Below are 23,808 nucleotides of genomic sequence, written 5' to 3'. Positions count from 1 at the left end.
GCCTTCATACCAGAACCACTAGCAGTTAATGCACCAAGGAGAAGGCATGATTAGTTCTCTAAATATCACCCACAGAAGAACCAAAAAATATCAGCTGCATAGTGAAGACAAACTCACACACTGATGGAAAAAAATTTGCAGCAACATAAAATAATTGATGTAGAGTAATGAAATTTCAGGAGTACATTTTTCTAGGTAATGCGTTCAAGTGAGCAACAATGCAAGATCACAGGGTAATATAAATGTGAGAGAAGCCATTGCAGATGTGAAATGTTGGTACATTAACATATTGACTGCCACATGAGCCATATTTGGTTCACGTATACATTGTATTGTGGGCCACGTGGGCCATAACTGGCTCACATGCAGAGTTGTGTTTAAAGGCCATGTTTCAACTATGAGTTTAAAAGCAGTGGCTCCACTGAACACTCTCATGTTCATAGCACTCAATATTTTTGCAGTTGGTGAGACCTAACTACAGCCACCAGAGATATACTTAACAACCACTCAGCTATAGTAGTCTTTTGCTAGTTTTGCTGATTGCCATGTATGCTAGTTGAGGTTTCATTTGTGTATTTGATTAGTTTCCTAGTTTATTATTGTGGCCAAAAGAAGACACCCTTTTGAAGAACTCGAACAGCTAGTGAATGCGACTATGCAAGATAGCTTATCAATTTGTGAAAGTGACATTTCTGATAACACAGACAGTGACCCTGATTACGAGCCTGATAATGAACATTATGTTAGAGACTGAACAAAGCAACAGAAGTTTATTGAAAGTGATGATGAAGATAGTGACTTTGAGGAATTGAATATTTGTGATACGCCTAATCCAGACAATACTTTTCAGTGTAACTCTTCACAAGATACATTAGGCCCACAAGACCCTTCCTGCTCTACAGACCATAATTATTTAAAACATCTGTTGTTGCAAAATGATGTGGATGTCAGTGTTATACATTATGGCTATAATTCCGAAAATGATGCCACTGAAACACCAGATGGGAATCTTACCAATGTCATAGATCTAATATGGGCATATGCTACTGAGGAGTCAAAGATATTTCCTACATGTTTCCCCCATGCTTTATCAAAAGATGTTTTGTATATGTTGAGCAATTGTTCACCAGAGGAAGCATCTTTTCATTTAATTGATAATGACATGTTTGAGTTTTCTGTGGCTGAAACAAATCAATATGCAAAACAAAATATTGCTTCTCAACAACTCAGTCACAATACCGGGCTAATGGAATGAAAAGAAACACATACACCAGAGATAAAATGTTTCTGTGGCATTATAATATAGATGGGCTTGATAAAATTGCCAAATTTAGCTTTCTATTGGAGAAAGTCGATGCTTTACTCTAACAAGGTTAGCCCCATTATGTCACATAATCGGTTTGAAATACTCCTTAGATTATTTCATACTTCTAAGAATGAAACTACACTTGAAGGGGATAGACTCCACAAAGTCCAACCTCTCTTAGACCTGATAGTATCAAAATTCAAGGACACGATTTGTCCTCAAAAGGAAATTTGTACTGATGAGACTATTATCCCATTCAGAGGACGTCTGTCATTTTGGAAATATGTACCCAACATAAGGTATAAGTATGGGGTAAAAGTCTTCAAACTTTACCTTCCACCTGGCTATACATGGAACCTCAAAGTCTATGCTGGGAAAGAAGCAACTACAGGTGTTTGTGTTCCACAAAAAGTAGTTATGGAGTCACTGGACCCTTTGTTGCACAATGGGAGGATACTGTATTGTGACAATTGGTACAGTAGTGTATTATTGGCTACAGAATTAATGTACACCTCTACCCACTTTGTTGGCACTCTTAGGAGGAACAGAAAAGATAACCCACAAACTGTAATATCTGCAAAACTGAAAAAAGGGAATACAGCACATTCACAGAGCAACACAAAAACCTCCATAATCAAATGGAAGGATAAACAGGATGCTTTGATGATTTCTGCCAAACATAACGATAATATGGTGCCTGTAAAACATAAAAATGGTGTGGAAGTTTAGCAACCCAAAGCAGCCGTGGACTACAATGCCACCAAGTTATTTGTTGATGTATCCAATCAGGTGAGCTCAGTGTACAGTTAAATGGTACAGAAAGATCGTTTTTGAAATCCTTTTTGGAACATCTGTTGTAAATGCTCAAGTGCTGTACAAGTTGGCAAACAAAGGATCCAAGTCTCGCATACAAATAATTCCTTTCAGGCAGCACTTGACTCTGCTGCTATTGAATGCCAAAGATCCATAACCACAAGCAACACACAACCATTCCATGAAGGTAACTGCCATCGCCTTGTGACAGTAGAGGGAGCAAAGCAGAGCAGTCGAAGAAGATGTTTGGGCTGTTATAAGTACTTGCGAAGAATGGAAGAAAGAAATGATGCTGCTAAGAAAGTGAAGAGTGTGTGCACTAAATGCAATAAATGTGACAGTTTTGTGTGTAATGAGTATTTTAGTGACATTCACAATGCTGTGTTGAAGAAGTACAATATTCTAAGATCTTTATTCATGAACATTGCTGTCAGACCAAGTAAAAACTAAGTGTTTGAATCATTTCTTGAACAACAATTTATTTAATACCTATTGTGGTTTTAAATCATGTGAGCCACATGTGGCTCATGTGGCAACAGATTATAATTGTATTAAAATGTTGTTGTTGGGCCATGTGAGCCATATATGGCTCATGCCTTTTATCAGTCCAGATCAGTAATAAATTGACATTTTATCAAGTAACGTAATTCAACATGTTCAAAATAAGACATCTGATTCAAAAATCAAAACTGGCTTCAGAAGTAATAATCATGATTTCATTGTGGCATAGTCCACCCCCGGTAGCTGAGTGGTCAGTGCGACAGAATATCAATCCTAAGGGCCCGGGTTCGATTCACGGCTGGGTCAGAGATTTTCTCCTCTCAGGGACTGTGTGTTGTGTTGTCCTAATCATCATCATTTCATCCCTATCGACGTGCAAGTCGCCGAAGTGGCATCAAATCGAAAGACTTGCACCCAGCGAATAGTCTACCTGACAGTAGGCCCCAGTCACACGACATTTACATTTAATGTGGTATAGTAACGCATGGTCCAAATTTCATCATTGCAGACAATGAATTAATAACCGGTATAACCATCAGAATGTTGAGTGCAAGCATGCAAACACACAAGCATTGTGTCGTACAGGTGTCAGATATCAGTTTGTGGTACAAAATTCCATGTGTCTTACACTTGGTTTGTCAATATAGGGACCATTAATGCTGGATGTGGATGACACTGGAGTTGTCATCCGATGATGTCCCATATGTGCTCCATTGGAGGCAGATCTGGTGATTGAGCAGGCAAAGGCATCATATCAACACTCTGTACAGCATGTTGGGTTACAACAGCATTGTGAGGGCAAGTGTTATCCTGCTGGACAACACCCCTGGAATGCTGTTCACGAATAGCAGCACAACAGGTTGAATCACCAGACTGATGTACAAATTTACAGTCAGGGTGCTTGGGATAACCGCAGAGTGCTCTTGCTGTCATACAAAATCGCACCCCAAACCATAACTTCAGATGTAGGTCCAATGTGTCTTGCATGCAGACAGGTTCGTTGCAGGCCCTCAACTGGCCTCCTACTAACCAACACCCTCCTAACCAACACAAGGCCATCACTGGCACCGAGGCAGAACCAACTTTCATGAGAAAACACAACGGACCTGCACCCTGCCCTCTAATGAGCTCTCACTTGACACCACTGAAATCGCAAATGGTGGTGTTTTGTGGTCAGTGGAATGCATGCTACAGGGCATCTGGCTTGGTGATTTCCCTAAGTAACCAATTTGTAACAGTTTGTTGTGTTGCTGTGGTGCCAACTGCTGCTCATATTGCTGCTTCAGATACAGTATGTTGTGCTAGAGCCATACACCAAACATGATGGTCTTCCCTCTCGCTAATGCCACATGACTGTGTGGAGCCCAGTCATCTTGTGACTGTACATTTTCGTGACCTCCGCTGCCAGTAATCATGTAGAGTGGCTACATTCCTGCCAAGACTTTCTGCAGTGTCACAGAAGAAACATCCAGCTTCTCATAGTCCTATCACACAACCTCATTCAAACTCAATGAGGTCTTGATGATGATGTCTTTGTTGCCTTAAAGGCATTCTTGACTAGCATCAACTAACCATGTTCCATCTCAAAGGCAACTAACACTCACGACCATTACAAAGTGTATTTCAAGCAAGCCTGATTTGCATCCTCATAGTGGCACTACAGGCGTAACTCTTGTGCAACTGATGCAAAATTTCATTAGACATCATCTATCAGATGTAGAAACATACCTACCAGCTTTTCTTTATGTTGCATAACTCCTTCCTGATGTTACAATTTTTTCCCAGCATTGTATGTATTCAATGCCAATGCTACCCAGGAAAAAGAGACAATGATGCCAGCTAGCAAGAAGGCAGTGCAACTTGTTAAGTTTAACTGATGACATTGTTTACATGCCAACCAGTGAAAATGAAGTAGCACAAGAAACTGTGTTTAAAGATACCAGTAGTGTTCCAGAGAATAAAGCACCTAAATTCAATATACTGGAAAGGTGGGATTGGGGGTGGGTGTTGCCAGTCCGCAGCCAGCTACGCTGCACAAGGCACTACATGTTCCTAGAAAACAGGCAACGCAGCTACCACATGATGCTCAAGAACGTACCACAGTTGGATGGCAGCTGGCCACTATCAATCAACTTGCTGAAATGTTAATCATAGAATAATTTTAATGAGAGTATAGTCATGTGAAATGAAGATACAAGTCACGAAATACAGCATGGAAACCGAAAGTTTTGTTAGTGAGTGATAGGCAGTTTAGGTGCTGTAGAAGCATACTGGAGAAAGAATTTGTTTCAGATTATTCCATTAAAAGTTTTATTAAGCCAAATGCTCCTCTCTATAAATTTTTAATATAATTCATAAATTATTATAAGTGTTTATTGTGAGTCATAATGTTTTATTAATGGTTGGGTCAAACAATACTTATGACTAATGTAACAACATTCTTGAAAACACTGATTAATGTTTTACAGAGTGTTCTCAATCTTAGTAATAAGACAAGCATAATTTTTTGCCCAATTGCTAAAATATTCAACCAAGAACATCTTAATAAGAAATCAGCTTAGTTAATCATCATTTACTGCAAATTTGTGCAACAAAAACAGAATATCCATGAATTCTGAAATGGAAATACTATCATGTGATAAATTCATGGGTCATAGTTTTCACTTGAACAGTGAAGGCAAGGGAAAAGTATCCAGTGGGCTCTCTTCATTAATTAAAATTAGTACTTGTACAAATCATGTGCATTCACCTTATACAAACAAGCCTGCGTGGAACAATCAGTGCTCCAGTGAAATAAAAATGATGTTGTAGCTGGTGAAGTACAAATGCCTAAAATGGAAAAAATACTGCCCAACAAGTAGTTTACCACCAGAAACACCACAGCACAAGAATAGCAGCATTCAGAATCCAGGGAACCACCTGATAAGAAGACACCATCCATCTTTATAAACAAGGTGTATTTTTTACAGATAACAAATTTGGTAACCTGGTCCAGCAACCTTGAAAGCCTGGCAGAGGGTATGAAAGTTGACCACAATTACTAGATGGAACTACTACATCTGTGAGCAATAGTATCACCACTGCAGCCATGGCTGCAGAGTCATACTCCTGTTGGCAGCCACATAGTGCTCATGGAAGTACTATACAGCTAGCATCATCATTGCTCTGCCTTGTTGTGCACTCACTATGGTCTTTTTTGATTTTCGTGCACACTGTTTTTTTAGTCTCAGATTTCACTATATGTTAGGTTTTCATTCTCAGATTACTAATTGGACTTTGTTGTTCTGCCATGCCGTGACTTCCTCTTGCTGTTGTCATTCTGTACACATTTAGTGAACCACTGCTGATGAACCCATGGCCAACTGGTCCAGCCTCAGGAGTCTTTTTGGTCATTCCTGATTTCCTGTTGAGTCTCAGTCACTATAATTGGTGATGAGATAGAAGATTACCGGTAGCAACCTCTCATGGATGCAAAGCTCATGCAACTCATGAAGCAGCAAAAGCAACAGCAATATCTATTTGTGGAGCAGTAATTATAACAGTAGTTCCAACAGCAAACTGATCCATCAAGAAATACAACTTTTGAAGGATCACCTGCAGGTTTAGAGTATCCTCCCAACATAGGTAGTGGTTACTTCTCAAGCGGAGAGCCACCCACCTACATTTCCGCCTTTCAACAATGGCAAATAAGACTGGGACATGTATTTACAGTGGCTGAAACAGCACTTCACCAATTTTTGAGGTTTTGATCAATTTTTGAGGTTTTTATGATGCTCTACAATGATTGCTCTTCCCTCTTTAGTCTTTCTCAAAAAAGTTTTTCTTACTAAAGAAGTTGGGTACCCTCTCGAACCCAATTGCACACCTATTCCAGGAGATGTGCACGTTGCTTCTGAATTATTATTCATAATGTTTCCATGTGGTCACATCATGATTCAAATTTCATCATCACCAACAACCAGGTCAATTGTATCGCTCCTAGGTGACTGATTTACAGGGATTGAGTTTGTCATAGTGATTTCAGTTGTGTAAAAACAATTTGCAAAACTTCATATGTCAACTCTCTAATTCAGGACACTGTAGTCCAGTTGCTGTTCCAGAAGTACACTTGCCAGCCCTCAAGCTGGACAACCCTTTCTTGGATGATGATTTGAAAATTGTGCACTCTTTTGAATTCCTGCAGGCAGTAAATGAGCACCTCTTTGCTCAAGCTCAGGTACCAGTGGTCTGGATGTCACATTGTGCCCCAGGGAGATGAAATGCTTATAAATCACTTCCCAGATGCTGATGTCTCAATTCATCAACATTTTTGAACCTGGCATAGGGTGTGCCACAGATTTCCAGGCTCATGTCTCTTTGTGTCCCAATGCAAGGGCCCATTTTCATTGAGCTTGACCCATTCTAGTCTCCTTGCAGATGGCTGTAGAGAAGGAACTCAGTCATCTGCAAGAAACTGGGATGACTGAACCTGTTAAAGCTATCAGTTGGGTCACACATCTGGTAGTTATCAAGAAACCCAATGGCTCCGTCTGGCTGTGTAGAGATTTTAAATCACCAATCAGAGCCGAGGCACAAATGGAACCCTACTCTACACCACATCTAGAGTGCCATCTCACAAAGCTTGTCAGGGGTGACCATTTTTCTAACATATATTTTGCTGACACATATTCACAGATCCCACTGGAAGAGGACTCACAACATATAGCGGTTATTACGGCACACTTTGGCTTATAAAAATACAAGATCTTTTCTTTTGGGATCTATTCTGCTCTGGAAATCTTCAGAGATACCTGGAACAGTTAACCATGTCCACCCTGCTTACACTAACCATCTAGATTACTTAGCTGTCACAGGTACTGCTTGTCAAGACTGTCTGTACAACCTTCAAGCCATAGATTAGATTAGATTAGATTAGATTTACTTTCATTCCAATTGATCTGTAGTGAGGAGGTCCTCCAGGATGTGGAACGTGTCAGAAAAACAACAATACATGACAAATATTTTCAACTAAAACAAATAAGCTAGTGTACCATTCCACAGGTCCCAAGTGGAATGATCATCATTTTTTAATGAACACTATATGAAAGAGTCATTTTGCAAATACTGATGCACTGAATTTAAAAAAAAAGTTTTTTATTTATTTATAAGGTAATAAACATGTAATACAACTACTGTAATACTTATTTACAATGAACACATTACTGCACTGAAATGGTGCAGAAGTTAGATTGTACTTACTTACACACACACACACACACACACACACACACACACACACACACACACACACATACACACACACAAATTTTCAATGAACACATTACTGCACTGAAATTGTGCAGAAGTTATATTGTACTTATATACAAATCAGTTGGTTTTACTGAGAAATTCATCAATGGAGTAGAAGGAGTTGGCCACCAATAAATCCTTTAGGCTTCTCTTAAACTGAATTTCATTTGTTGTTAAGCTTTTTATGGCTGCTGGCAAGTTATTGAAAATGTGTGTTCCTGAATAATGCACACCTTTTTGTACAAGACTAAGTGACTTTAAATCCTTGTGAAGATTATTCTTATTTCTAGTATTGATTCCATGAATTGAGCTGTTGGTTTGAAAATGTGATATATTTTTAATGACAAATTTCATTAAGAAATAAATATATTGGGAAGCAGTAGTTAGTATCCCTAGTTCCCTAAACAGGCTTCTGCAGGATGTTCTTGAGTTCACACCACATATAACTCTTACTGCACGTTTTTGTGCCCGAAAAACTTTAGCTTGGCTTGATGAATTACCCCAAAAAATAATCCCATATGACATTATGGAATGAAAGTAAGCATAGTATGCCAGCTTTTTCATTTTTCTATCCCCTATGTCTGACAAAATTCGCATTGTGAACAGAGATTTGTTAAGATGCTTCAGCAGTTCTGTGGTGTGCTCCTCCCAGTTGAATTTATTATCAAGCTGTAATCCCAAGAATTTAACACTGTCCACTTCTTCTATCTTCTTGTCATCGTATGTTAGACATATACTCGTGGGACACCCCTTACAAGTTCTGAAATACATGTAGTGTGTTTTTTCAAAGTTTAGTGACAAAGAATTGGCTAGGAACCAGTGATTAATGTCCACAAATATTTTATTGGCTGATCTTTCTAAGAGTACACTTGATTTGCTATTTATTGCAATGTTTCTATCATCGGCAAACAAAACGAACTTGGCATCTGGTAATGTTACTGATGAAAGATCATTGATATACACAAGAAAAAGTAAGGGCCCCAAAATGGAACCTTGTGGGGCCCCACATGTAATTAGTTCCCAGTTGGATGATGCCTGATAGCTTGATACATCTCTCTTTCCTAATAACGCCCTTTGTTTCCTGCCAGAGATAAAAGATTTTAACCATTTTGCAGCATTTCCTGTTACACTACAATATTCTAATTTACTTAAAAGGATATTGTGATTTACACAGTCAAATGCCTTTGACAGATCACAAAATATTTACAACATTGTGTGGCATAAGGCTTAACTGCCACTTACACAAATGACAGCTTTTTCAGGAGCAGTAATTGGAATACATTGTAAACTTGCTCAACAAAGAAGGTATCCAACCCACTGATTACGGTGTTGCAGCTATTGACTTTCTCTCCTGTTCCAGAACTTATAGGAGCAGCAAAACTTTCTGGGAAAGGTGAACTATTACTCCAAGTTCCTACTGCAAGCAGCCCGCCCCAGCTAGCACTCAAGCTTATTTCAAGGTGGATATTGAGTTTACGTTCAGTTGAAAATTCAAGATTGAAAAATCAACCTGTTACACAGCTTGTTTCAAGGTGGGTATTGAGTTTAGGTTCAGTTGAAAATTCAAGATTGAAAAATCAACCTGTTACACAGTTTACATCAAGCTGTAAAAATTTAGCTTGAATTAAAATAATTTTCCCAAGCTTGAAATAAACTTTAATTTCCCTGGAAGGCTGTACAGCAGATGCGCGCGCAGCATAGCTTCCATAGACGTCCACAGGAAGCGCCACAAGCGTTTATAAGCCGTGACGTAAGGGTGTTGTCGTGTGTGACGTCATGACGGCGCGGAGTTTGGTTTGAGTGTGGCTGTCTCCAGTTCTGTTTTATCTTATTTTATTTACTTTTCTGAGCCTTGCTATGTTTACGGCCATTTTACCTTTGTGATGCACGTTAATGGTTGTGGTTTGTTGACAAGTTTGTTTTATACTAGAAAACAGTTCGGTACGTTAATGTTACAAATGTTAAATATTACGTAACGTAAAGTTACGTTTACGGCCATTTTACCTTTGTGACGCGCGTTAATGGTTGTGGTTCATTGTCAAGTTTGTTTTATACTAGAAAACAATTCGGTACGTTAATGTTACAAATGTTAAATATTACGTAACGTAATTAATTAGGTTCAATAAATTCAGATTAATATTTATATAGCTTAAAACAAGCTGTAAATACCAGGCTGTATTCCACGTGTGTAGATACAGCTGGAGCCAAGCTTGATAAGTCAAGCTTGAAATATAGCTTGAACTCTGCCAACTTTGATGTTTATTTCAAGCTAGAATCCAGCTAACAGGCTTGAATATTCCAGCTTTGATCAAGCTTATATACTTGAACTTTACAGCTGGAAACAAGTTTGAAACCGGCTTACTGTGCTATCTGGGGCATTATGCAGCTGATAAACCAGTTGCAGAAGAATGGCATTCCGTACAGGTGGGCAGCTACATGTGAGCAAGATTTCACATGGTTGAAGCCTATGATGCACTCATCACCTTGCCTTACAGCCTTTCTCCACTGCATCCACTGTATTTGTCCATGGATGCCTCTCCGTATGGCATTGGTGTAGTGCTGGTGCATAGGAATGATGACAGTGTTAAATAACTGATGGCTATGCATCAAATATGCTGACTCCATCTCAAAAGAACTATTCACACCTAGAAAAGGAAACTTTAGTGATTATCTTTCCAATTAAGAATTTCCATTTTTTACCTATTTTGGACTTATTTTACACTCATTGTGGACCACAGATCATAGAATAGCACTAGTTGCACCATGCTCCCATCTTCCAAAGTGGACAGCACAATGGCAATAGCACTGAGCACTTTCTCCCATCTCCTACAGTTACACCAGTAAACACAGGTCCACTGCATTACACAAATATGAATGCTCTGTCATGTTCCTGTGGGAACAAACCCAGCCTTTGATCATAAGGAAATCTCATATTTCCCCATACATGTGGAATGGCAACACACCTTTGACTGGTTTCCCCTTATGGCTGCTCAAATCACTGCAGATAGGTGCCATGACCCTATCTTATGATGCATCATGCACTATGTGCTCCATATGTGGCCCATGAAGTTTCAGGCCTGGGCTCATCACTTCCACATCTGTCAATCCTTACCAATGTTCTCCTGCTTGATGCTGAGACAGATACTGTGTCATCATCCTGACCGCTCTACAGCCTCAGGTTTTACAACTCTTCCTCTGCAGATATCTTATGTCACAGATGAAAGCCCTCACGCAGTAACATTCCTACTGGCCAGGGTTGAACAAGTATGTAGATGCCACAGTGCCCAGCTGTTCCACTTGCCATCAGGCAGTTCTGCCCTGATCTTTTGCCCCCTGGCCCCCATCCCATCGGCCCTGAGATTGCATTGATTTCAACTTTGTGGGGCCCTTTTCTAGGCTACGCATACATGGTCAGCATGGTGTCTGCCACAACAGATGTCAATTAACATGCTCGTCCACAATCTGTTCAATAGAAGGCTTCCCCAAACCACTGTGCCAGACCATGGGCCCCAATTCAAACAGCATCAAATACCTCTTTAGTCCACAATTTCATCAAACTCCAATGGCAAAGCCTAATGTCTGGTGCAGACATGTAAACAGCAAATGTTAAAAGCAGTGGAAACCACCACCACCACAGTGGCACTCACAATGTTCTTGAGTGCATGGCAGGACAACTCCTGTCCATGACCATACACCAGCAGGGCTTCTCCATGGGCGGTAGCCACATACCCTCCTCCACCTCCTAATGCTACAGCCCAGGGAATCCCAGACCCAGCGCAGCTGGCAGTTCCCACTAGGCACAACAGTGTGGGCACGCTCATATGGACTGAGAGACGTATGGGTGCTAGCTACAGTGGTTATCACCAAGGGATGACACCTTAAGACTGTTGACACCCTGAGGGGTTTTGAGTGCACTGCTTCATCTGCGAGCACTGATGTCACCAATGCAGCACTAGCTGCAGAGCCATGTCCCTCTTGCCAGCCACCCTGTGCTCAAGGGCCTACTATAAAGTTAACAGCACCATGCCTCTGTTTTCAATTGTATATTTGCTGTGCATTCATATTGTTCTCATTGCATGCCATTGTTTTGGTCTCATATAGTGTGATGCCTTACATTTTCAATCTTGGATTGCTCATTTGAACTCTGTTACTCTGCTGTGCCACCCCAGTGTCTGATTTCCTCTTGTTGTCCTCCTATGCACACTTGGTGAAATTGCTGCTGACGACCCCTGGCTGGTGGTCCAGCCTCATCAGCTTCTTTGATTATTCCTGACTTTCTATGATATCTCAGTTACTATAAACAATGCTAGATTTAAAAGGCAGGTATGTGATCAAGCAAGGAAAAGTATATCCTCTACTTCAGACTTAAAATTACTTCCTGAATGAAACAGAAATCTTGGTAAATGTTTTATTAAATATTGGTTGAATAAAGGCATGTTAGAACTGATATACCTCCCTAGTTCAAATTATGAGCAAATTTTGCAAAGAAATTCTCAGGCATGGTGGTAGCTGTATATATGTCTGAGAAAATGTAGAATTCAACAATGTGGTAAAATTTACCAGCTTATCCACAGAAAGAGACAAAGAACTCTAAATAGTAGAACTGCCAAAACAAAATAAAGTGATCATCTTTGTATAAGGATGTTTCTCATATATTTGTATATGTGATTGTGGGAGATCTGTTAGAAAATTTCAACACTCTCAAGAAAAATATTTTCGTATGTGGAGACTTCAATGTTGATTTCTGTAAACACAATAAATTTAAAGATTAAATCAAAGATTTACTGAATCCATAAAATATAACATCACCTTTAACTAATCCAGCTCATATAATTAGTACTTCAGCAACAACCATTTGAAGCAAAGCAAGCTAGACATGTCCCACCTGCTATTATTATACTCCTATAGTAACAGTAATTATCATAATGGCATGTAATGATAGATTTTGACTGAGTTAAGCAATAGTTTTGGAAATACTGATACCTACCCTTAGAAAGTTAAGACTCTAAACTTAAGAGTAACATTTATTTAAATTTCAGCAAAAACTAATTGACTTAAAAGATAATTACTACAGGAATTAAGGTTTGGGCACATCCAAAATCATTGTTGCCTGTTGTGCATTAACAGCTGTTCATTTCTGAAATTTACCACTATACTTATGTTGTCCTAATTTTTCTGGACCCATCATTATTCAGTTAAGCCAGTAATCAGGAATCAGCAAAAATTATCATAATTTCAAATGTTACAGCTGAACTTTTATTTAGGTAATGCCAAGCATAGGCACACAAAATAGTTCTGTAGCCCTTTTTACCTATACCTACTTCTTATGTAAACCAGTTTATTGCCTGAATTTTTAGCTCATTCACTCTAGTTAATTCAACTGTACAGTTTATAAAAAAAAAGTAGTTTCCAGAATTCCAAAATATCTATACACCAATTTATAAAGACCCCTTCCAAACCACAAATCCTCAGTCCACATAAAGTTAGATTATAAGCAACATCTACATATGTAAAGAGCCCTGGCCGAGCTTGTACACAACTAACATCTGTGAAAGCTCGCTAATACATCTGTGCCAGTACCATCAGTTAAGTAGTGAAGCTGGTGTCTAAGAAATACTCTCTTGACATGACTATGCAAGTTTGTGCTCCTTTGGATTGAGTTATGCAGCAAAATGTATGAATGTGTGTTAACCATCCCTTGTGCAATAATCCACTTGCCCACTCCATCTCTGTTGCTTAAAACATTTCTCATGATACATCTGTGTGAGTTTCTTTGGTGCTTGTGAACACAGACTTTGTTCACAAGACTGCACTTTGCGAATGTGTTTTTGATTTGTGCTTTAGTGAATACATATAGTGATATCAATAACGAACTGTGCTTAATTAACATGTTTGCTGTGGTCACCAGTGTAGGCTGCTAATGCTCTAGGCAGATGCATGTAATCGCACATGAGCCGAGAGCTGAAATCATACCCTTGTGAAACCTGTAAGTTCATGTTGTGCACATACGTAATATTGACAGCAAATATAACGTCTGCGCAAGAGGTGGTGCTGGATATAGAAATACAAGTATGCTTTAGCTGTATGCTGATCATGTGATAAATGCTGCATGCTGTCTGACACTTATAAGTGTCATATGCATTTATTGCAAACAATTCTAACAATACCTCTGATTTATCGATTTTACTGCAAACTGGAAAGAAAATGCAATTCAAACAAGCAATAAATTTGCTCCATTGAGAAAGAATTAGAGTCTGAAGTTCACATACTGTACAGAAACCTCATGTTCTTAGCAATCAACATAACAACAGTTTACTTGGCTTTCAAATAAAACAAATAAAAACACTTTACAAATCAAACATGAACAGATCTTCCTCTGAAGATAAGACATCCCATTACATTATGGATGTGTAATTGTAAACAGTTCAAACAGTATCCAGGTTTGTTTGGACACGTTATGTACTCATATGGTGTATCCATATGCTTGCTCCATTCTGCACATGTTGTACATTGACATCATTTCCTCATAACTTGCTTCTTCCCTTGTGTCCCGCTTTTGCGCAACATGTCTGTCTTTATAATATTTGTTATACACCCCTTTTGTAATGTCCATGGTGGAAGTACTCCCTTTATTATTTGTATTCTATAATCACACAACGTCATTTTATACCCTGAGTATTTATTACATAGGTAATGTGAAATGAACATTAGCATGTCAGCTACATGGAAGAACAGTTTCTTTGGCCAGTGGATAGTCTTTCATTCACATAAATAATATGACAACATATGGTCCTGCCTGTCAGTCCCAGACATACAACTATTACATTTGATGACTGGCAGCGGTTTCAAGACCATTTTCTGGTGTGCATTTGGCACACATCCCATTGTATTAGCATTTTCTATGGAAATATAGGAGACCTCTCATCTATCCTTTCATTTGATTATCATTACACCATCCAAATACCATGCAATAGTGTCTCCTTTCCCCAGTTTTGCGTGTACCACATCTTTAGGGGTATTTCTCCTATTTACCCTTAGTGTCCTGGTGCAATGTGTTTTTGCATTCAGCAGGGTTTTAGCTAAAGCAAAGTTGTTGTAAAAATTGTCCATGTAAATGTGATGACCAACATGCAGCTTCTCTTCCAAAAAATGTAATACTATCTTTTCAGCATGCCCCCCCCCCCCCCTCCCCCCCACACACACACATATTACCACGCATCCCCATGTACACAGCACATATATTTACGAAACCATCTGGATTATTTAGCATGTACAATTTGATGCCATATTTATTCCTTTTGTTCTTTATATATTGTCTAAATGACAATCGTCCCCTTCAAAGAATCATTGATTCATCTAAACATAAATCCCTACCTGGGTAATACACCTGCCACATTCTGTTGTTAAAATAATTCAATATAGGGCATACCTTATATAGTCAGTCATCTGGTTTTGGGTCTTCTGACTTTGGATTTTTTTGCAAAAGTGCAGTGAGCATAAGATGAGGAAATATCTGTCTCTGCCCATACTCATCGCTATTCCTCCATTTTCGAACAGCAGTTCTTTCTTCCAGTAGTCTTGTAATTGGGCATATTTGACATTACCCATATATAATGAAATACCCAGGAAGACTAGTATTTCTCCTATACTTACAGGTTTCCAATTACTAATCCTAGAGCCCTGTTTCATATTTTTGCTCGCAAATATAATGCATACGTTACCGTTCGCTTCATCAACTACGAGCTGCAGTATGTCATCTGTAACCAGTAGCCTAAAGAAACCCATTGATGTATTGCCAGCAGGATTTATCTGCAAACATTCTACTTTTGTAAACAGATGATACTGTATCCTGTGTGGTTCTTCCTGCCAAGTCGCACCTGGTTTGCATACTTGTGCGAGCGCAGGTACTTTATCACCCCGGTGATTTCTTCGTCATCGTCATCTGTATCATCTAATTCCGAACTGTCACAAAAAATATTCGAAAGTTCTGCTACCACACTGTCATTACTACGGTATGTTTCTGCATCTCTAAAGTCCAGCCACCTTCCTCTGGTTCGTCCCTCCTGAATTCAACATCACTATCTTCCAACACACTCAGTAACTCATAGTCAATATAGTGTTCACTCTTCCTACTCTTTTTCAGGTTAGAAGGCACCGGTGTCAGTTGATTTGCCACCATTGAAAACAATGCACAACACAGATGACTAAAGACAAAAACACACAACTGCATAAAGGAAAACATTACATGATATTTTGTTGTTTGATTGTACTAACATGAGTGCACAGCTGCACAAACTAAAATGAGTACTCAGCCAGCGAACGTGCCACTTATAAACGTTACCTGCACTGGCTTGTTGATCATGGAAATGTTTATAAATGTTGGCCACACTGGTGTGTTGATTGCGGAAATGCTTATAAGCATCAGTTGCACTGGTGTGTTGATCACAGAAATGCTTATAAGTGTCAGCCGCAGCGAACATGTTAACTGTGTTGCATAAACTGTGATTTTTGGGATGAAAAGTTTGATGACATGAATTGTCATTGGAACTATTACTGAATATGTGGACTAGCCTGGTTGTTGTTCTATGCAATAAGCAGAGTTAAGAAACTGATCATTGAGCAATGTTGGCTCATTTTCTGAGCTGTTATATTGTTGCTTACTGGTGCGCCCTGTTTTCCTGTCATGCCACTGGGTGGCGCTTCAGTCTTCTTGTAGTTGGCTCTTTGGTTAGAGGAGATTAGAGATAGTTAATGGATGGTGGGGCAGTAAGAGAGAGGAACTGGTGATGAATGGAGAGCATGTGATTATGGGGCCTGATCAGCAGTCGCTGGTTCAAGGAGGCAGCTACTTTTATGGGTTCGTGTTGGTGTGGAGTGTTGGACAGCTCTACACTATTGCACCCCATTCGCTATCTGGGTTTGCGAGTAACTGTCTACTGATGTGGGCATTGTGATCCCTGGTAACCACCCATGCTACCTTATTTTTGGGTAAGGTACTTTTGTTTGTGGGTTTTGGCACCTGTTCTCCGGTGCTAGACTTGTTCCTGTTAGGCTGGTTTGCCCACAGTTCTCCAGCACTCTGTACTCAAGCTACTAAATTTGCCCTCCCCCTCTCTGTGTGAACTCCCCTTATGCATGATATATTTGAATGTATTTAAATTATATTTACCTTTGATTGCAATTTGTTCAGGATTTTGGTGATCTTATCATTAATGCTCGAGTGTCAAATTAATTTGTTTGTAATATGCTCTGGGGCATATATTAGTGACCACTGAGATCAAATATCGAGCCTGACCTTTCAGGTGGCAAGTTCTTGCTTGCCCGACTTGTGCATGAATTGTAACACTGGATTTGGTCATGACAAGCAAACGCCAGTGGCCCGATAAATGTTGGCTCGTTTTCTGTACTCATTTTGGAAGGTCTTGGTGAGATCCAGCACTTCTCTCAAATTTGGAAATTTGTGGTAAGCTTCTTTGGAACCAAACACTTCTCTTAAAAGAAGGACTCTATTCTTTTGCTGTTGTATAGTTTAATATTACTGTGATCTCGTGCTTAGTTATTAGCACTTAAGCATTTCTTGTTACTTTTAAGCTTACTTAAACCTTAACAGCAGATATATTATTACTGGTGTGCTTCACAGTAGTTTGCAGTGTATGTGTGTAAACTTGTTTGATTACTGGCAATATTTTCTAAAATTTTATGGATACTGGGTACAAAGAGTAGAGTCCCATGTTATTAATAGTAATATTATTAGGAAAACATAGTAAGGACTTTGAAATAGTGGTTCAACTGAGAATGCTAGTAACACATTTGGTTATGAAACATAAAAAATATCAACTATGAAAAAGCTCCAGTTGCATTTATGTGTGATGTTTTTATTTGTGATGTGTCCAAATAATTTGTCTGGGTAATCAAGAAGTGCACTAGAAAAACTTATATTTAACTGAATCAGTAATCTATTAAATGACTGATTCATGGCATATTTAAGAATGGTTGACACTTTAAGAAGTTATCAAGGGAACACAGCATAACTTACTGTCTACATCATGTATCATGCACATAGTAGTAATATTTCATAATTGTAGGTGTAAGAGCAGTTTTATCTGAACCTCGAGTCTCAGAGTGTGCTTAACAAAAATTATGGTAATGAGGACCATGAAGTGTTGGAATAGGTCCTCTGCACCTTTGTCCCGCAGTTTTTGCAGAGTCGGCATGGTTACAATCGGATTTGGCATTTTTAATTTGAAGGGGTGGCTGGATGCCCTTCCTGCCTCCACCCCAAACCCCCCAGGATGGAATCAGTGTACCCCAGCTGTCTGCAGCGAGTGTAACTCATAAAAGAGTGTAAACGTGCTTCAAATGTCTGCGAGTCATGTAACTGAGGCGGGACATGGGGACCAGCCCAGTATTCACCTAGTGGGATGTGGGAAACCACCTAAAAACCACATCCAGGCTGGCTGGCACACCGGCCCTCGTCATTAATCTGCTGGGTGGATTCGATCTGGGGCCAGCCTCCTGCCCGAGTCCAGGAAGCAGCACATTAGCACTCTCAGCTAACCTGGCAGGTTAACTCTAATAATAAATATAATCTTAAATATTAAATCATATTTCATAACATAAAGTGGTTACATTATTCTTTAATAGGTAGTATAGGACGTTGTGACTTGGTTTAAATTCATTCCTATGAGACTGGTAGTTTGTCTATAAATCTGATTTTCAGAAACATCTATTTTTTCTCAAAATTTGTTTCTATGCTTTGGGCCCTTATGGTTCTCAGTGCTTCAGTTTTAATAGACATAAAGCAATATATGCATCAGCAATATTAAAAAAAATGTATTGTTAAGCTTCTTTAAACAACTCCTAAATAAAGAGATACATGACCACACAACAAGAGGTAAGGACAATTATTAGCCAAGATAATGAAATCTCAAACTGCCAATGAGTGCTCCATATGAAGCAGGCAAACTTTTTTTAACAAGCTACTGAAATCAATTAGGAAGAAATGGAATTAAATTTGTTTGCTTATAGTTTAACAGCGGGTTTCACAGAGATATGTATATGCAATATTAGTGAATATTAAATACCAAATTAATTATTAGATGTTATATTGTGACAAAAAATATGTAATAACCTTATATGTGCCTGTAAAATGTAATCCTGTTTTTGTTATTGTATGTTCATTGTATATCATTGTATTTAACTCTTTATGTAATGTAACTTGCTAAACACAGTCAGAACACAGGCACTGATCTGTTTTAGTCCATCTTTACAATTTTATGATGCATCCTATATTATAACCTAACATTATCAGCTAGAGTATGTGCACAATGAATAAATAAATACAGGGCTATTACAAATGATTGAAGTGATTTCATAAATTCACTGTAGCTTCATTCATTGACATAAGGTCACGACACACTACAGATATGTAGAAAAACTCATAAAGTTTTGTTCGACTGAAGCCGCACTTCAGGTTTCTGCCTCCAGAGCGCTCGAGAGCGCAGTGAGACAAAATGGCAACAGGAGCCAAGAAAGCGTATGTCGTGCTTGAAATGCACTCACATCAGTCAGTCATAACAGTCCAACGACACTTCAGGACGAAGTTCAACAAAGATACACCAACTGCTAACTCCATTCAGCAATGGTATGCGCAGTTTAAAGCTTCTGGATGCCTCTGTAAGGGGAAGTCAACGGGTCGGCCTGCAGTGAGCGCCGAGTGTGGGAGAAACTTGATTATCGGCTTGATGTCTGCCGAATCACTAAAGGGGCACATATCGAACATTTGTGAATGCCTAAAAAAACTTTTTGAGTTTTTGTATGTGTGTGCAAAGCATTGTGAAAATATCTCAAATAATAAAGTTATTGTAGAGCTGTGAAATCACTTCAATCATTTGTAATAACCCTGTATATGAATATTTTTCAGCAAGAAAGGAAATATAGGTATTTGGAAATGTTTCTCTTCTCAGCAACGTACCAAACAAAATTGACCAAGACAATCTGTTATGAGGTTTGGTTTGTTCATTATAAACTTTATCATTGTCATTGAACATCTACATTTATTTGCTATAGAAAATATATAAGTGGTAACATGGCAGCAGTCACATGATGCAGCATAAGGCGACTCTTTGGTCAGCACTATGTCTCCAACACAGGACCATTTTTGAACTAGTTCATTCTGAGCTTTTGTGGTTCTCAGATGTATCTCCACTTGGTAATAAAGTGTAGATTCACAGTATTTGCTATCTCCATTTTTAACCTGGAGCATCCTCACCTACATCTATCCCACACTGGTGGCCCCTCACTGAACAATGCTATCAACTAGAGATTGTTCTATGTCCATTGTCTCATCTTGTTTTCAACAACAATGGAGTCATCTTACAATCTTAATTCAGAGACAAGCAAATACAAGACAGTGACTTATACGGGACTGAGTTCAGTGCTTCCTATCAGCAGCAACAACTTTTGCCTTCCATTAAAGGTGAAAGTGACATTTTCTTGTGCAGTATTAGTGGTATCAATAATGACATCCATGTACCTGAACAATGTGTATCAGTTATTGACTTTCTGGGTGACTTTGGCAATGAATGCAGCTCTTCCACAAAGAAACATGACACTTCTCGACAAATTACTGTGGACAGATAGGGCCTGATATTGCCTGATTATGTTAGACCTCCCACATTGCCTGCAGTTTTACTGAACACACTCACATTGCCATACATAGCCCATCCAGCCAGGCCATGCACAGACATCTTCCTGGGTTTTCCTTCCATGCCGTGTTCTTTACTTGAGAACCCATCAGTTGTTGCTCTTGGACCAATTGCATTGTTACATGAGCACCAGAATTTTAATGGCTATCCTGCATGCCTTAATTTACACTCAACTGCCATCTTTCTGTCCAGAACAACCAGACATGTGGCTCATTACCACCAAATGCATTCTCCAGAGGTTTGTCGTTTGCAATGATAGCTCCAAGTTCATCACCATACTGTACCAGTTCAGTGAACAAACCAACCTCATAAGTGATGTTACATTATCACACCCAACTAACTGCAAATATAATGTAATGAAGACTACTCATTCAGTGTCTTGCCTGAACACCAGAACAGCAACTGTCTACAATGCAGGTTTAGGTACCAAAATGCATGGAGATGTCTCCTACATTTAATCAATGTAGCACTCCTTCCAGACAATACCTTGTAAAATTAACCTGTTCAGTTACGATTAGCAATGACCTCACATAAGCATGAAACTTTGGAAAGAAGATTAATTGTAGTGGGGTTGGGTTGTTTGGGGGAAGATACCAAACAGCGGGGTCATCAGTCTCATCGGATAAGGGAAGGATGGGGAAGGAAGTCGGCCGTGCCCTTTCAAAGGAACCATCCCAGCATTTGCCTGGAGCGATTTAGGGAAATCACGGAAAACCTAAATCAGGATGGCCAGACGCGGGATTGAAACGTCGTCCACCCGAATGTGAGTCCAGTGCGCTACCACTGCGCCACCTCGCTCGGTTTAATTGTAGTGGACAGATTTCTCAATGTGTTACAACATCATCAATGCATTAATTCAATTGACAACAATTACTAACTCCATGCTAGTCAGGGAATAGGCCATGATGCATGACAGCAGGGGGCCAAACGATACCATACATACGTGGATGCTGCCAAGGATGACGTCACTCCAATTTGCCTGAGCAGTGACCTGCAGCCACCTAGACAGACAGCTGCCTGCCAACAATACACCACATGCTGAGAAAAAGATGTGGCCACACTTCTTATTTTTTCATACACATTCTGGTGATAAAGATTGCAACTGCATTGCACAATGCGACTACCTAAATGAGAAGAAGGATCTTCAGTAGGTGCTCTCAATCATTGCACCTTCAGAAGGGACCTGCTGCCTCAACATGTGAGCCAATCTTGCTGCATTCCATCCTCATGTGGAAGACTATACATTCTGGGTCACATTTGCAGTCAATTTTTCTATTTGACATTGAGTCTGAGGTGATCATCATCCCTTGTGAACTACCAGCAACAGGAAAAACTTTTTCTGCATTTCAGCTTATGCAGCGTATGCAACCACATCTCTGACCCTGGACTTCAGCTTAGAAGACATATTCTCCTGGCAATTTTTCATCACTGATTTAATTAAACAGTATTGACTTTTAAGACATTTTCATCTCTCACCCAGTTTGGCACATGGAACTTTTCTTTATCATAGCAACAGACATTCTGTGACTGTAATCTGTGGCACCCCACTGTCCTCCATGCAACCAACACCTATGTCCTCCAGCTCACAGACTGCCAATTCTGTCAACACATACAAACACTATCAGCAGGTACTATGAGACTGCCTGTCATCAGCGCTGGAATTGAAATGAATTACTCAGCAATATTTCGATGTGCAGAAGGAAATGCTTCACCTATGGAAAGAAAATACCGCTATACTGACAAAATTCACCCATCTAAAGATGAGCTCAGCATAGCATGTACATACCTGGAACAGCTCACTCGAGAACAATCTCATCATTCTGACTATCCCATCATGAATGGGTCAGCAGATGGCGGAAAGCTGGCAGCAGCCTGCAACAGCTTTACCAGCACTGGCACAGATCAGTCAAATGCATCGTTCTTCTCATGCCTGTGCAACCCTGCCAAATTCATGCATGCAGTTTAGATAGTATGCTATCATCCCCCCCTCAGACTTTATGAATTCCTTTATATGCTGTATGGACTTCAAAATGCAGTGCCAGCTTGGCAAAGATTCATAGACAACATTCTTTTCAAATTTTCCTTTGCTACTCCTATTTGGATGATATTTCAGTCTTCTCTGCTTCCCAAAAGGAACACAATGAGCCTCTCAAACTAGTCTTTGATGTTTTACCCAAACTCAGTGTCACCATCAATGACAATAAGTGTCAGCTGAGACAGTCTCATGTTTCTTTTCTCAGCCATTTGGTTTGCCATTGGCTCATTTGTCACTTACTGTGGCCACAGACTTTTTATCAATTATGCCAATTTCTCAGCACAATTAATGTAGACACCTGTCTAATACAGCTACCACCTGGGCATCTCTTAAAAATGCGTTATCAGGCAAGGACACCTCAGGAAAAAACAATATCAACTGTACCCCACAGATGCAACAAGCATCTGAAAAAATGAATGACTTCTTTATCTGACAATCACCTCAGATGCGAACATTTTTGTGACTGGCACTGTTCTCTAACAGTCAATAGCAGGCATACAACTGCCATAGTGTTTCTTTTCCAAAAAGTTGACAGACTCCCCCAGCATAAGTGGTTATCCAATTACATGGAACTGTTAACAGTGTACAAAGCAATATGGTATGTTAAAGACAATACTGAGGACAGACCTTCAACAATCTTTACGGATTGTCACTCCCTTTCAAATTCTATTTGCAACCCAGCAAAAGATTTTTGCCCATGGTGTTCCCACTATTTGGACCATATGATGCAATTTACAACAGACATCCGACATCTCAGTGCAGACAATGTCATCACCAATTTCCCTTCATGGATCAATGCTCTCTCAGAGGGTACTGATTTTGACAAACTTGCAACAGCATAGTTTTGGGACATACAGTTATGTGGACTCTTGGATGACAACAGAAAGGGATTGTGCATCAAATGTCATGATGTTCCTGGCTCTTCGATTCAAGTACTATGTGAGGTCTCAAAAAACTGCCTTCATCCAGTAGTACTAATCACCCTGAGGTGAGCCATTTTCCCTGGGATTTAACCTACAATGAAACTTGTCACAGACTGCTTCATATGGCCAAATGTTAAGAAAAACTGTAAATCTTGAACATAAGCCTGCCAGTGCTCTAAAATAGGATGGCATGCATAATCACAACACAGCTGTTATTCTGTCCCTAAGGTCCAG

This window comes from Schistocerca cancellata, chromosome 1 (assembly GCF_023864275.1).
Source record: "Schistocerca cancellata isolate TAMUIC-IGC-003103 chromosome 1, iqSchCanc2.1, whole genome shotgun sequence".
NCBI lineage: Eukaryota > Metazoa > Arthropoda > Insecta > Orthoptera > Acrididae > Schistocerca > Schistocerca cancellata.
The sequence above is the reverse complement of the archived record's forward strand: the minus strand, read 5'-3'. Positions refer to the sequence as shown.